This window comes from Muscardinus avellanarius, assembly GCF_963383645.1.
Source record: "Muscardinus avellanarius genome assembly, chromosome: 11".
Taxonomy (NCBI): Eukaryota; Metazoa; Chordata; class Mammalia; order Rodentia; family Gliridae; genus Muscardinus; species Muscardinus avellanarius.
In genome coordinates this window covers 15,767,320-15,782,151 of record NC_137797.1, presented here as the reverse complement: position 1 = coordinate 15,782,151, position 14,832 = coordinate 15,767,320, and positions in this window count along the sequence as shown.

Here is a 14,832-nt window from a genome sequence, read left to right as displayed (position 1 = left end):
TTTTTGTTTTGTTTTTTGCAACACAGGGAATTGAACTCAGGGACACTCTATCTCTGAGCTACATCTCCAGCCTTGTTTTATTTTTTATTTTGAAACAGGGTCTCACTAAGTTGAAGAGGACCCAAGTTGCTAAGGCTGGCCACAAACCTGCAATCCTCCTGTTACAGTGTCCCAAATACTGAGATTACAAGCATGTGCCACTACACCTGGATCAAAAAATGTTTTAATATACCCAATTTTATTATACTACACAAACCATTTTTGGCAGGCCAAAAAACTGTGGAACCACTTTTTTCATGCAATCAACTTTGCGGTGCCAATAAAAACATCTTAAAAATGAGAATAATACTGATTTGAATAAGGCATCATTAGAGGTTACCACAAAATATTAGTTTCTAACCAGAAGTTAGAGACTGTTTTATTATAATCACTACCATTTAAAGAGGCTGCCCTTAAAAGCCGGGCATGGTGGCACACACTTGTAATCCCAGCATTTGGGAAGCTGAGACAGGAAGATCCCGGCTTGCAGACAGCCTCAGCTACTTAGTGAGGCCCTTTGGAACTAAGACCCTGTTTTAAATAAAGAGGAAAAAAAAATAGGGCTGGGGGGTGTCACTTGGAGGCAGAATGTCCCAGGGTTCCATCCCCAGCACTACAAAAATAAATAAATAAATAGGCTGCCCAAGAGGCTAAGGCGCCCTCTAATGACCTCAACTGTGTACTGGGTAGCAAAGTAATGCATTCTTCTTTGTGTGCCTACCTATATTCTGGTGGGGTAGTGGGGGTAGGGGAAGGGAATCAAACAGCTACAAATTCCTTGCAGTGAGAGCAAATATAGATTTTTTTGTTTTGTTTTGTGTTTTTTGCAGTACCAGGAATTGTATCCATTGGTACTCTACCTCTAAGCTACACCCCCAGCCCTATTTTATTTTTTTATTTTGAAATAGGGTCTAAGTTGCTAAAGGCCTTGCTAAATTGCTGAAGCTGTCTCTGAACCTGCAATCCTCCTGTCTAATCCTCTCAAGTACTGGGATTACAGGGGTGTACTACCATGTCCAGCTGTAAATAGATTTGTTATCCAGAAAACAGCAATGACAATTGATAATCAACCTGGAACTAATAATGGCTAACATTTATTACACACCAGGTGTCAGGCAATGGGCAAAGTAATTTACATTTAACTGTCTCCTAATGCTCAAAAATCTGTGAGGTAAGTATTTTTCTTTATTTCTTTTTACTTTCTTTTTTGAGGGGGGACTGGGATTTGAACCAGGGGCATTCTATCTCTGAGCTACACCCCCAGACCTATTTTTTATTCTTTATTTTGAAACAGGGTGTAAGTTTCAGAGGGCCTAAGTTGCTGAGGCTGGCTGTGAACTTGTGATCCTCCTGTCTCAGCCTCCCAAGTACTCAAATTGCAAGTGTGTGCCACCATATCCTGCTAATAGGTATTTTTCTAAATCCCATTGTAAAGGTGAGGAAACCTAGACTCAGAGAGAGGTTAAGAAATTTAATCCAAGATCCCATAACTAGTCAGTGTAAGAGTTAAGATTTAAACTTAGATCTAAGAAATCCAACCACTTAACTGTAATAAAAAATTACAATGAAATAACTGTTTTGCCTTTTATACAGTTGTAATACATCACAATGTGCCTATCCCACACAGACCTCTTTCTTGAATTAGTCTATATTCCCAGGCTTCATAATTTTCCTTGGCCAGGTATCTTTTTTTTTTTTTTTTTTTTTTTGGTGGTACTGGGGGTGGAACCCAGGAGCTTTTCTATGTCCGGGCTATACTCCCAGACCTATTTTCTATTTTATTTGGAAACTGGGTCTCACTAAGCTGCTGAGAGCCTCATTCAGTAGCTGAGGCTGGCTTTGAACCTGTGCAATCCTCCTGTCTCAACCTCCCAAGCGCAGGGATTACAAGCATGCGCCACCACGCCCAGAGTTGGCCAGGTATAACACTAATCTTTCAGACATCAACCAAGTGTACAAAAGTGTACAAGGCCAACCCAGTACAGCACCTTGTATAAAACAGACACTTTGAAAATTTTTTTGATTGGATGGAGCAATGCAAAAATCATCCTTACTAGAATGGCAGCTAAGCCGGGTGTGGTGACGCACGCTTATAATCCCCGTGCTTGGGAGGCTGAGACAGGAGGATCACACAGGTTCAAAGCCACTTCAGCTACTTAGTGAGGCTCTCAGCAACTTAGTGAGACCCTATTTCCAAATAAAATATAAAATAGATCTGGGAGTATAGCTCAGAGGTTGAAAGCCTCTGGGTTCCACCCCTAGTACCCCCTCCACACACACATACACAGGCAGCTAGAACCACATGGCAAATGTGAAGAACAGTATATTAATAACAGTATTTTAAAAATAACAGTATTTTATTAATCTATTAAAAAATTGCAAAACTTCTGGTAGCCTAAAAAAAACATAGCAATCAACTGGATGTGGTGGTGCACACCTGTAATCTCAGTACTTGGATGGCTGAGACAGGAGGATCACAAATTTGAGATCAGCCTAGAAATTAACAAGACTGTTTCAAACTAATAAAAAGGGCTGAGATTAGAATGCCCCCAAATTCAACTGCCAGTACCACACACACAAAAAAAAAAAAGAAAGAAAAAGAAAAAAAGAAACCATAGCATAGCTACCTTATTTTTGAAAGATTCTGGGCTTAAATTAGCTTAAACTAGACTTTTTCTATACTTTGTATAGCTACAACCATAACTAAAATACAACCACTGTAAGAGACATAACAGCCTACAATAAATCGGTTACAATTTTTAAAATAGAAAAAGTTGGTAGTTTCAAGATCCATTCTGAGACTTCTGAAGATTAGGCTATGTACTTAATCTCAACATAAAAATCAAAATGGTGTTTCCAAGTTGACTTCGGAGTGTTCTCAAACCAGTTCAAACCAGAGTTTAATGTGAGAGGCTCAGCAGATTTCTGCTTTGTTGTGAGTCACTAAAATGTGATGACCTCAGCGGCCATAAACCAAAGGTAACTAGTATCCCACAGGGAGAAGGCTGAGAAAGGAGTGCACAACAGGATTCTCACAAGACTTTCTCCTTGTACAGTGCAATTGTGTTCAACCTTCCCTCATACGGGATTCCAGGAAGCAATCTCAGAAGAAAAGCCTAAGTCAAAATATTAAGCTCTCTTCTTTCCTACTCATTTTCTACACATTCTACAGTTTGTATTTTTTTATGAGCTATGCAACCATCTGCAGGTTGCTCTCACACCTTTTTCTTGGAATGATAACTGAAATTATTTCAGTTAACTTCAGAAGTTAACTGAAATGCAGTCACTCAGTAAAATACAGTTTCAATACTTTCAATGAATTCATGTTTTATTTTTCTCATTCTAAATAGTCTTTGAAAGGATCCTGAAAAAAAAAAAGCTAAATACATCTTTGATCTGTATCTGTACTGAACGCACTACCTTTTAATACTTTAAGTAAAGGCATAAAGTTTGCAAAGAACTTACTCTCCCCACTCCCCCCACAAAACACATGAGATTAAAATTTTTTACACCCAAAAATATTAAGCCGCGCTTGGTGGCGCACGCTTGTAATCCCAGTATTTGGGAGGCTAATACAGGACGACGGCAGCTTCGTGGCCAGCCTCAGCTACTTAGTGAGACTCTCTGCAACTCAGTGAGACCCTGTTTCAAAATAGAAAATAAAAAATAGGGCAGGGGAGTGTAGCTCGGAGGTCGAATACCCCTGGATTCCACCCCGAGACTCACACAAAAAATAAGTAAAATTGGGCTGGGGGGGGGGGTATCTCGGAGGTAGAACGAATGCCCCTGGGTTCCATCCCCAGTAACCGCAACACTCAACCCAAAGTCATAGAAAAAAAGGTACCAACTAGCCAACAATAAATATGTGGTTATTTGGGGGGGGCAACTATTCATTTACACCTGGAATAAATTACGATTAATGAGGGCACCTTCAACCCAACACGTTGCCGGGTTTTTCGGTTCCCTCGGGGACACACACCCATCTGCAAATCACACCTGTAAACTTCCCAAAGGCACCAAAACCAAAGGCGGCGAGCTGCGGACGCGGAGCCCGGCCCACCCCCTGCCCACTCACCTGCGGCGCGGCGGGGCCGGCGCGGGGGCGGCGCTCAGGGCCCGGGGGGCGGCCGCGGGGCGGGCATGCCGCGTCACGTGCTCCGCGCGCGCTCAGGCCCGCGGGCCGCCTCGGGGCCGCCCAACTTCTCCCGCGGGCCGGTGGCCGCGCCTCCCACCGCGGGACGGGGCATGGCGGGGACGCCCGGGACCTTCCCTCCAGGAGCTCCGGGAGGGCGGCTGTCCAACCTGGGGGGGACGAGAGTGGTCACCGGAGCCGGGAGCCGGCGGCTCGCGCCCCGCAAGGGCGGACACCGGCCCGCCGGCCGCCCTCGGCCCACCTGCCGGCCGCGCGGGGTCGCGCACCTGCCCCACCGCTTTGTCCCTCATCCGGGCTGAGCACGACTCGGCGCCCTGCTCGCCCGGACCCCGCGCCCCGGGGCCGCTCCCCTAACGTTTCCCGCCCGGCCCCGCCCGGCCCGCCGCCTCCTCGGGGCCGCACCCTCGGCGCGCGTTTCCGGCTCCTCAGCCACTCTCGCCCGCCGCCGCCCCGCCCCCCGAGCGCCCCTCCCCCAGGCCGGGCCCTCTGCGCGTGCGCACCGCGGCGACCCCGGCTGGAGGGGGCGGGCCGCGAGAGGCTCCGCCCAGAGCGCCGCACCTCAAGCCTGACAGATCTGGTCGAGCGCCGAGCGATCGATCCGCAGTTGCTAGGCGACCGGTGCTGCTGTGTACGCTGCGGGAGCCGGGTTAGGGGATTCTTTTTTTGAGCTATTTTTTATTCTTTATTTTGAAACAAGGTCTCACTGAGTTGTTGCAAAGGGCCTCACTAAGTAGCTGAGGCCGTCTGGAACCGCGATCCTCCTGTCAGCCTCCCTAACACTGGGATTACAAGCGTGTGCCACTACGCCCAGTTCAGGGTTGGGGGATTCTGAATCCTCTAAATCACGGGGTTTACAGTCTCCACGGCATACCTCTACTAGGGAAGAAGCATGAGTCCACACAGCCTAAAATTCTATCCCGAATATTTTTCGCCGTATATTACACCTCAAGTTGGCCCAGTTTCTCTGCTTTAAGTCATAAATGGCAACGTTGGGATTTTGTATAGATCTTCTTCCCCTTCCCGTTTTGCCATTCTTCCCTGCTGTATGCTAGGCACTGTGATAAATGCGTGACACATAAAAATGGTCCCCAGCTCGTGAGGAGTGAGCATCAAAACTACTGCCACGCCTCTGGTGACTTCCACACACCAGCAGAACAGCAGACCCAGGGATTCTTCCCGTCATCCAGAAGGCGTGTATTGAAATCTAAACACAGGAGTGCGGAACAGTCACAGGTTCTGCCCTGCGACAACGTGCACTATAGTGGAGACTGGTGAAAGAAAGAAAGAAAGAAAGAAAGAAAGAAAGAAAGAAAGAAAGAAAGAAAGAAAGATTGCTTTTAGGGCATACACTTGTAACCCCAGTACTTGGGAGGGGGGGTTTGTTTTGAGCCCCCAAGATGAAGGGGGGTGGTGTTGAGAAGAAACCGGGAATTTCATCAAAGATGAAACGGAGTTTCTTGAGAAGTAACTTGAGAAGTAACTCCGCGTTTCCTTACCGGGTTCTTGTCTACAGTGAGCAAATAATGACCTCCACAGACTGCAGGAAGGGGAGTAAATGGGGTATTAGAAGCAGCAGGGAATGGGGAAAGGTGGCTGAACACCCCAAAGGGGCTGTCGGAACTCTGGGGTCCAGCAGCTGCCTTCAGGACAATACTTGAGAGTAACCCAAGCCAAATGCCTTCAATTACAAGCTGCTTTCTCCCAGAGCCCACGCGATCTGCCAGAAAGGAATAGGAAAGTGGCAGAACACCTCTACGGCTGTCGGGACTCTGGTGTCCAGTAGCTGCCTTCAGGTCACTATCCGAGTGTCACCCCTAGGGGCCCTGGTCGGCCTTGATGTCCAGCAGAGGCCTTCGGGTCACTACCCGAGAGTAGCCCGGGCCGCTCCGGGCTCCGGGCCACGTGCCGTCTGTTACAGTCCACTTTCTCTCAAGGCTAACACGACCTGTGAGAGAAAGAGAGAAAAGCTCCCCAAAGGAGAGGGAGTCCCCGAGAGGGAAAAACCCAATTTGGTGGCTACGCTAGGGGTTTTGCCATATGTCTGCATGTCCTCTGTTTGGTTGTGGTGAGTTTGGGATCCTGGGAATTCTGGGAAGCAGCTCTCAGAATTTGCATAGGGTATTTGCAAGTCCTTTGAAGGGTCTCCTTTCAGAAGTGTCAGACTTGCTTCAGTGATGTCTCCTGGGTTTGTTGATTAATAACCAGATGGTTTGTGAAACTTTGGTCATTCTTATCTCTGAACCGTGGCCCTTTGCCCCTCAGGAAATTGACTTTTTTCTACCGAGGCCTCTTTCCTATCTTCCTACTTCCTTTCTATCTCCTCACTACAATTTAGTGAGACTGTTTCATATTAAAGAATAAAAAATAGGTTGGGGATATAGTTAGAAGGTAGAATGCCCCTGGATTCTATCCTTGGTACCAAAAAAGAAAAAAGAAAAACTTAGGAATGATAGAAATGGTCTCAGTTTTTTTTTGTTTTGTTTTTGGTTTTGGTTTTTTGGGTTTTTTTGTTTTGTTTTGTTTTTTGTTTTTTTGTTTTGGTTTTTTTTTTGTTTGTTTGTTTGTTTTTTGTACTGGAGTTCCAGGAAACCCTTCTACCTCCGGGCTACACTCCTATATTATATTTTTATTTGGAAACAGTCTCTTAAGCCAGCGTGGCTGGCTTTGAACCTGGGAGATCCTCCTGTCTCTGCTTCCCAAGTGAGGGGATTGCAAGTGTGCGCCACCACGCCCGGCATGGTCTCAGTTTTAATGGTGGTTACATGATTACATACATTTATAAATTTAAGGGTAAGTTTTTTTCTGGTTTTTTTTTTTTTTCAGTACTGAGGATGGAACCCAGGGGCATTCTACCTCCGAGCTACACCCCCAGCCCTATTTTTTATTCTTTATTTTGAAACAGAGTCTCACTGAGTTGCAAAGAGCCTCATTAAGTAGGGCTATCCGCAAACTGCAATCTTCCTGTCTCAGCCTCCCAAATGCTGGGATTACAAGCTTGTGCTACCACGCCCGGCTCTCAGGGGTAAATTTTATTGTATGTAAAGATACATCAAAGTCTATTTTTAAAAACTATTTTAAAAGCTGGATGTGGTGGTGCACGCTTGTAATCCCCGCGCTTGGGAGGCTGAGACAGGTTCGCACAGGTTCGAAGCCAGCCTCAGCTACTGAGTGAGGCTCTCAGCAACGTAGTGAGACCCTGTTTCCAAATAAAATATAAAAAAATAAGTCTGGGAGTAGAGCCGAAGGTAGAAAGCCTCTGGGTTCCACCCCCAGTACCACCAAAAACAAAAAAAATTTAAGATAACTAAAAATTGAAGCATCATAGTTCCATTCCTCATACTAAATTAGGTCTGCGGTTTGTTCTCTCGTTCTTACTGTTATTACAATTACTTGCTTCATTTTGTACCTCGTCGAGACGATCTGAAGCTTGGGGGATAAGACCCCTATTGGTCTTAATGCTGTACCACATAGCACAGTGCCTGGCATGTATTAGGTACTCAATTAACATCCAATGAGTGAATGAGGGTCAAACTGGCACAATTGGAAGCTGTGCCCACTGACTCACATACCTGTTTACTGGAGATGTTTACAGCAAACAGGTGACCAAAGATGGCCTTGCCTGGTGATTTGGGGTGACCCCATGGTGCCATTAAAACAATAAACAACAGGAACACTACTGGCCAATGAGACCAGTAGAAATAAGGAGTGTGTGCCACCCTTCTTTTAGAGCCCAATTATTAGAAAAACTGAAATAAAGATGTAGGTAAAGCCAAGGGTAGACCCCATGGCAAAGACAGGTGCACAGAACAAATTACCTTTAAACATTATCTTCTGGCACAAAACACCAAGAAACTAATGGGTAAAGTTGGGTCTAATTTGGGCCTATCAAAATATCTTTCAGTGTACCCTAATTAAGGGATCAAATCCTGCTTTTGATCTCTCATGTTAAGGAGGATCTTGGAATTTGGTGTTTGATGTGGGTAAACCTGTTCTCCAGCATTCTTGGGATTCTCCCACAAAAGCCTGATACAATTGTGATTTATTGTATCAGATTCTAACTGATCCAGTTCTTGATTTAATGCTTGCAGAAATCAAGGGAAGAGCCAGGTGTGGTGGCGCATGCCTGTAATTCCAGTACTTGGGAGGCTGAGACAGGAGGATCGCAGGTTCAAGACCAACCTCAGCAATTTAGCAAGACTCTCAGAAACCTAGAGAGACCCTGTTTCCAAATATTTAAAATAGGGCTGGGAGTTGGGCGTGATGGTGCATGCTTATAATCCCAGCATTTAAGAGGCTGAGACAGGAGGATCGTGGTTCACAGACAGCCACAGCTACTTAGTGAGGCCCTTTGCAGTTCAGTGAGATCCTGTTTCAAAATAAAGAAAAAAAAAATAGGACAGGGGGTGTAGCTTGGAGGTTGAATGCCTCTGGGTTCCATCCCCAGGCCCACAAAAAAAAAAAAAAAAAAAAAAAAAAAAGGGCTGGGAGTGTAGCTTAGAATTAGAACAACCCTGAGTTCAATCCCCAGGACACACACACACACACACGACAACTTTAAATAATACAATAACTACTATCCACAATAGCAACAATACCCATGGAACATTTTGAAAAGGAATCATAAGAAATATACAAGATAAGCTGGGTTTGGTGGCGCATATATGTAATCAATCCCAGTGCTTGGGAGCCTCAGACAGATGAGAATCACATGCCTAAGGTCTGTCTCAGCAACTTGGGCCCGTAGCAACCTAGTGAGACCCTGTTTCAAAATAAAAACTAAAATAGGGCTGGGGATGTAACTCAGAAGTAGAATGCCCCTGGGTTCAATCCCTAGTACCAAACCAAACCAAAGTTGTAGTAGAAGAAGGTCACTTTAAACAACAAAGACAAAAGCCATAGGAAAGGACTAATAGATTTTTTTTTTTTTTTTTGCGGGTCTGGAGAGGGAACCCAGGGGCATTCTACCTCTGAGCTACACCCCCCTGCCCTATTTTTTATTCTTTATTTTGAAACCGGGTCTCACTGAGTTGCAGAGGGCCTCACTAAGTAGCTGAGGCTGTCCGTGAGCCGCGATCCTCCAGTCTCGGCCTCCCAAATGCTGGGATTACAAGCGTGTGCCACCATGCCCAGCTGGACTAATAGCTTTGACCACATCAAAATTTTAAATTTCCAGATCACAAAAGACTGCATATATCCAGGCACGATGATGTTTGCTTATAATCCCAGAGACAAGAGGATCGCAGGTTCAGGGCAGCCTTAGCAATTTAGCAAGACCCTATTTCCAAATCAAATATAAAAATAGGACTGGGGCTACAGCTCAGATGTAGAATGCCCCTGGGTTCAATCCCTAGAATCACAACACACACATACACACACATACGCACACACACACACACACACACACACACCCCAAAACTGCATATATAAAGTTAAAATTCAAATAGTGCTTGAGGAGCGTGTAAAAAAAAAAAGTAATAAACTAGGCTTGGTGGTGCACGATTGTAATCCCAGTAAGTGGGAAGCTGAGACAGGAGGATCGAAGGTACAGGTTTGCATACAGCCTCAGCTACTTAGTGAGGGCCTCTGCAACATAGACCTATATAGAATATAGGTAATATAGAAAAAAGAATAGAAAACAGGGCATATAGCTTAGAGGTAGAATGTCCCTGGCATCCCTAGTAGTGCAAGAAAAAAAAAAAAAAGACAGTTTGGAGCAGGGTGCAATTAGGTGCCCCACCTCTCTGAGAATCTCTGTGCTAATCTATGTAGCAGCCCACAGAGCTGTTCCCCATCTCCCCATGGCAACCAAGAAGCAGCTCAGGTGCAAGGATGCAAGACATCAGTCAGGTGTGGCAGCGGCCCTTAGAAGTCCCCTATCCGTGAGGAGCCGGTGTTTCTTGCATACTCTGCAAGCAGTTTCCAGGGGCCCAGAGTGGTCACACTCAGGGAAGCCCAAGACTATGCTTCCCCAGCAGCGATTTATTTTTGTGTCAGTCTAGTTACGATTTACCAATCAATCAACTGCTTTAACGTGGGTGAGGTTGATGAATGAGATAATGGGCCTTCTTTCTATCTTTATGAGCTTTCCTGAGGAGCAGATAGTTAACTAAAGTCAATTGTTAGGCAGCAGGGGTAAAGCAATGTTAATTCTTTGCTCATACTATTGCATTCTAGTTTAAAGATCAGATCATTTACAGCAGAATTTAAAGAACTATGCATATGTAAGTATAATTTATTTTTTTGTTAGGTACTGGGAGTGGAAGTTAGGGGCATTCGACCTCCGAGCTATGCTCCCTAAACTCTCTTTTATTCTTTATTTTGAGACAGGGTCTCACTAAGTTGCAGAGGGCCTAAGTAGCTGAGGCTGTCCTCGAACCGCGATCCTCCAGTCTCAGTTTCCTGAATACTGGGATTACAAGCGTGCCCCACCACACCCAGCTTCTATTCTTTATTTTGAAACAGAGTCTCACTAAGTTGCAGAGGGCCTCACTAAGTAGGTAAGGCTCTCTGAGAACTGCGATCCTGCTGTGTCAGCCTCCCAAATGCTGAGATTACAAGTGTGCGCCACCACACCCAGGAACATGTACTATTTCTTCACTACTGAGGCTGTCTTCTAACCTGAGATCTTCCTTCTTCCTGTCTTAACCTCCCAAATTCTTCATGTGCTATTTTCTCTTTCTTTTTCTTCTTTCTTTCTTTCTTTCTTTCTTTCTTTCTTTCTCTTTTTTTCTTTTTCTTTTTTTTTTTTTGGACTAGGGGTTGAACCCAGAGGCATTCTACCTCCAAGTTATACTCCCAACCCAATTTTATTTCTTAGTTGGAAACAGGGTCTCACCTGCGGAGGGCTTTGCCAATTTGCAGAGGCTGGCTTTGAACCTGTGATTTTCCTGTCTCAGCCTCCCAAGTACTGGGATTACAAGCATGCATGCCACCATGCCCAGCTTTCCACGTCCTATTTGTAACCATTTAAATCGCACAGAGATCTGTTTTTAAAAAATGAACACCCCTCCATCCCTAAAACCATACTTTTTTTTGGGGGGGCCGTACTAGGGATGGAACCCAGGGACATTCTACCTCCAAGCTACACCCTCAGCCCTATTTTTTATTCTTTATTTTGAAACAGGGTCTCAGTGAGTTGCAAAGGGCCTCACTAAGTAGCTAAGGCTGTCCAAGAACTACGATCCTCCTGTCTCAGCCTCCCGAATGCTGAGATTACTAGCGTGCGTTACCATGCCCCGATTAAAGCTGTACTTTTTAGAGAGCCAGAGACATAAAAATTTGGCATATGTCTTTCCACTTCCCTCTCTGTACTCACAGTCTCATAAAGTCATATGTTATATAGATGTGTTTTCTGTTCTTGCTGCAAATGTTACCCTACAATTTGCTTTTTATTTGTGTGTGTGTGTGTGTGTGTGTGACTGGAGATTGAAGGCATTCTACCTCTGAGCTAAACCCTGGGCCCAATTTTGTATTTCTTATTTGGAAACAGGATCTCACTAAGTTGTGGAGGGCCTCGCTAAGTTGTCGAGGCTGGCTTCGAAACTGCGATCCTCCCGTCTCAGCCTCCCAAGTGCTGGGATTGCAAGAGTGAGTACCACCACGCCCAGCTTTGCTTTTTATTCTTAATGTATTATGGATAGCTCTGCAAATTCTTACATGTAATTTTCCTCATTAATTAATTAGTTAATTTATTCATTTATTTATTGTGGTAGTACTGAGAGTGGAACCCAGGGGCTTTTCTTCCTCTGTGCTACACTCCCAGACCTACTTTATACTTTATTTGGAAACAGCGTCTCACTAAGTTGCTAAGAGCCTCACTAAGTAGCTGAGGCTGGCTTCGAACCTATGCAATACTCCTGTCTCAGCCTCCCAAGTGCTGGGATTACAGGCGTGCGCCACCACGCCTGGCTTCCTCATTATTTTAATAGTGGCATTGTAGTCTAAAAGTGTGTGTGTGTGTGTGTGTGTGTTCTTTTTTTTTATTGGTGCATTGTAATCATACATCACATTGTAATACAAGACTTGAGAGGATATACAAGCACACAATTAGCCCTTATCCAATCCCCATCCCATTCCCTCCCTCTCTCTCGATCCCATGCTTGATTGGTGATTATCTTTGATATTTATTTACATACCTCCTGAGTTTTAAAGAGGTTCTATCCTCCCCCATCCCATACCCTCTGATTGGTCACCTTAATTGCTTTGCTATAGGGCCCTTTCTATAACTCAATCTCCTCCTGTTACCCCTTTCTTCCCAGTTATTGCTAATTAGGGGAAGCATCTGGTTTTTATTTTCTGTGATATTTCTCTGTGCATGCCGCATTGCAAGTTCCCATCCCACTCTTAACGGCCCCAGTAGTGGCCTGGCCACCCGGAGGATTCTGATCCCGACCTCGCTGGCTCCAGCACTTGCCTTGCCTCATGGGAGGCCCTGATCCTGGCCTCGCTGGCTCCCAAACTGGCCTAACCCCTCAGCTGGCTCTGATCCCGGCCTCGGAGGCCCCAGCACTGGCCTTGCCTCAAGGCAGGCTCCAATCCCAGCCTCACTGACCCTGGCACCGGCCTAGCCCCTCAGCAGGCTCCTATCCTGGCCTCAGAGGCTCCAGCACTGGCCTTGCCTCATGGCAGGCTCTGATCCCGGCCTCGCTGGCCCCGGCACAGCCTTACCCCTCGGCAGGCTCCAATCCAGGCCTCAGAGGTCCCAGCACCGGCCTTGCCTCACAGCAGGCTCCGATCCCGGCCTCACTGGCCCCGGCACCAGCCTAACCCATTGGCAGGCTCTGATCCTGGCCTCGCTGGCCCCAGCACCAGCCTAACTCCTCAGCAGGCTCCGATCCCGGCCTCCGAGGTCCCAGCACCAGCCTTGCCTCACGACAGGCTCCAATTCCGGCCTTGGAGGCCCCGGCACTGGCCTTGCCTCACGACAGGCTCCAATCCCGGCCTCGCTGGCCCCAGCACCAGCCTAACCCCTCAGCAGGCTCCAATTCCGGCCTCGCTGGCCCTGGCACCGACCTAACCCCTCAGCAGGCTCCAATCCCAGCCTCGGAGGCCCCAGCACCGGCCTTGCCTCATGGCAGGCTGCAATCCCAGCTTTGCTGTCCCCGTCACCGGCCTCACCCCTCAGCAGGCTCCAATCCGAGCCTCTTCTCCCAGCAGGTTGTCCCACGTTCCTGAGGGTGTGTGGTGGTAGTATTCTGCCTCGGGTTATTTCTTCAAAAGTTCCAGGTTTAATGCATCAGATCTCTGCCTCCCCTGAGTACTGGCCACTGCCATTGCCACTGCCTCCACCATTTCAAATCTTTCCCAAGCTCTTTTTCCACTCTGCATGTTGTCCAGTGTTCCTAAGCATGCGCGACGTTCGACGTTTGGGGTAATTTCTCCAGAAGATAAGGTTGGTAGGATCAGATTTCTGCCTCTCCCAAATACAAGTCTCCACCGCCATCGTGGCAAACAGTTCCAACACCGCCTTCCTCCTAGGTCTCCGCTAAACTCTCTCCTTACAGGTGATGTCCAGGATTCTTAAGGATGTAGAGAAGAAGCAGTCCTCCTTCGCGGGGAATTTTTCCAAAAGTTCCAGTTCAGTTGGATAAGTTTTGTCTGTATCTCCAGTATCCTGGCAGCCACCATGGTCATCTTGACCCCTCTCTCATATTTTTCTTTTCTTTTCTTTTTTCTTTTTCTTTTCCTTTTTTTTTTTTTTAATAAGAGAAGGGAGTATATGTGGTTTGAAGAGGTTGTGGGATCAGGCACTCGGTAGCACTGCGACCCGGGCCCCGGTTCCTAGTCTAAAAGTTTTAATCCCTTACTTTTGAATGGACATTCAGGCTGTTCCCTCTCTCCTTTTTTATTTATTTTTTAAAATCACTACAAATGCTGCAATAAACATTACTATACATGTAAAACCAATACTACTATGTTCTGCTTGTTTATTTATTTTGGTGCTGGGGTTAAAAACAGAGTCTCCCAACACGCTAGGCAAGCGCTCTACCAATGAGCTATGCCCACAGCCCTTTATTTTGAGAGCATAGGTCTTGTTAAATTGCCCAGAAATGCGCAGCATGGTGGCGCACGCTTGTAATGCCAGCACTTGGGAGGCTGAGACAGGAGGATCACACAAGTTTGAAGCCAGCCTCAGCTATGTAGTGAGGCTCTCAGCAACTTACTGAGGCCCTATTTCCAAATAAATGATAAAATATAGGGCTGGAGGTATATCCTGGAGGTAGAATGTCTCTGGGTTCCATCCCAGGTTCCACACACACACACAAAAAAAAAACCTAAAAAATAGGGCTGGGGGTATAGCTCGGGGTACAAAGCCCCTGGGTTCCATCCCCAGTAACCCCCCCAAAAAAATTGCCCAGGCTGGCCTCAAACTTATGATCCATTTGCCTCAACCTCCCAAGTAGCTGGGATTACAGGTGGCACCACCACACCCAGCGTGCTGCATTTATTTTTGGAGGACAAAGTTGTAAAGCTATCAGGATCAAAGTGTATGTGATGTGTCCTATTAATTTTAAGGGTTAGGGACGCAGCTCAGGGTTGCGTACTTGCCTTGCCGGCACAGGCATTGGGTTTGATCCTCAGCAGTCTGCCCTCCCCACATGTTAAATTTAATTGCTTTCTTCCCAAAAGCTTAAAGCAGT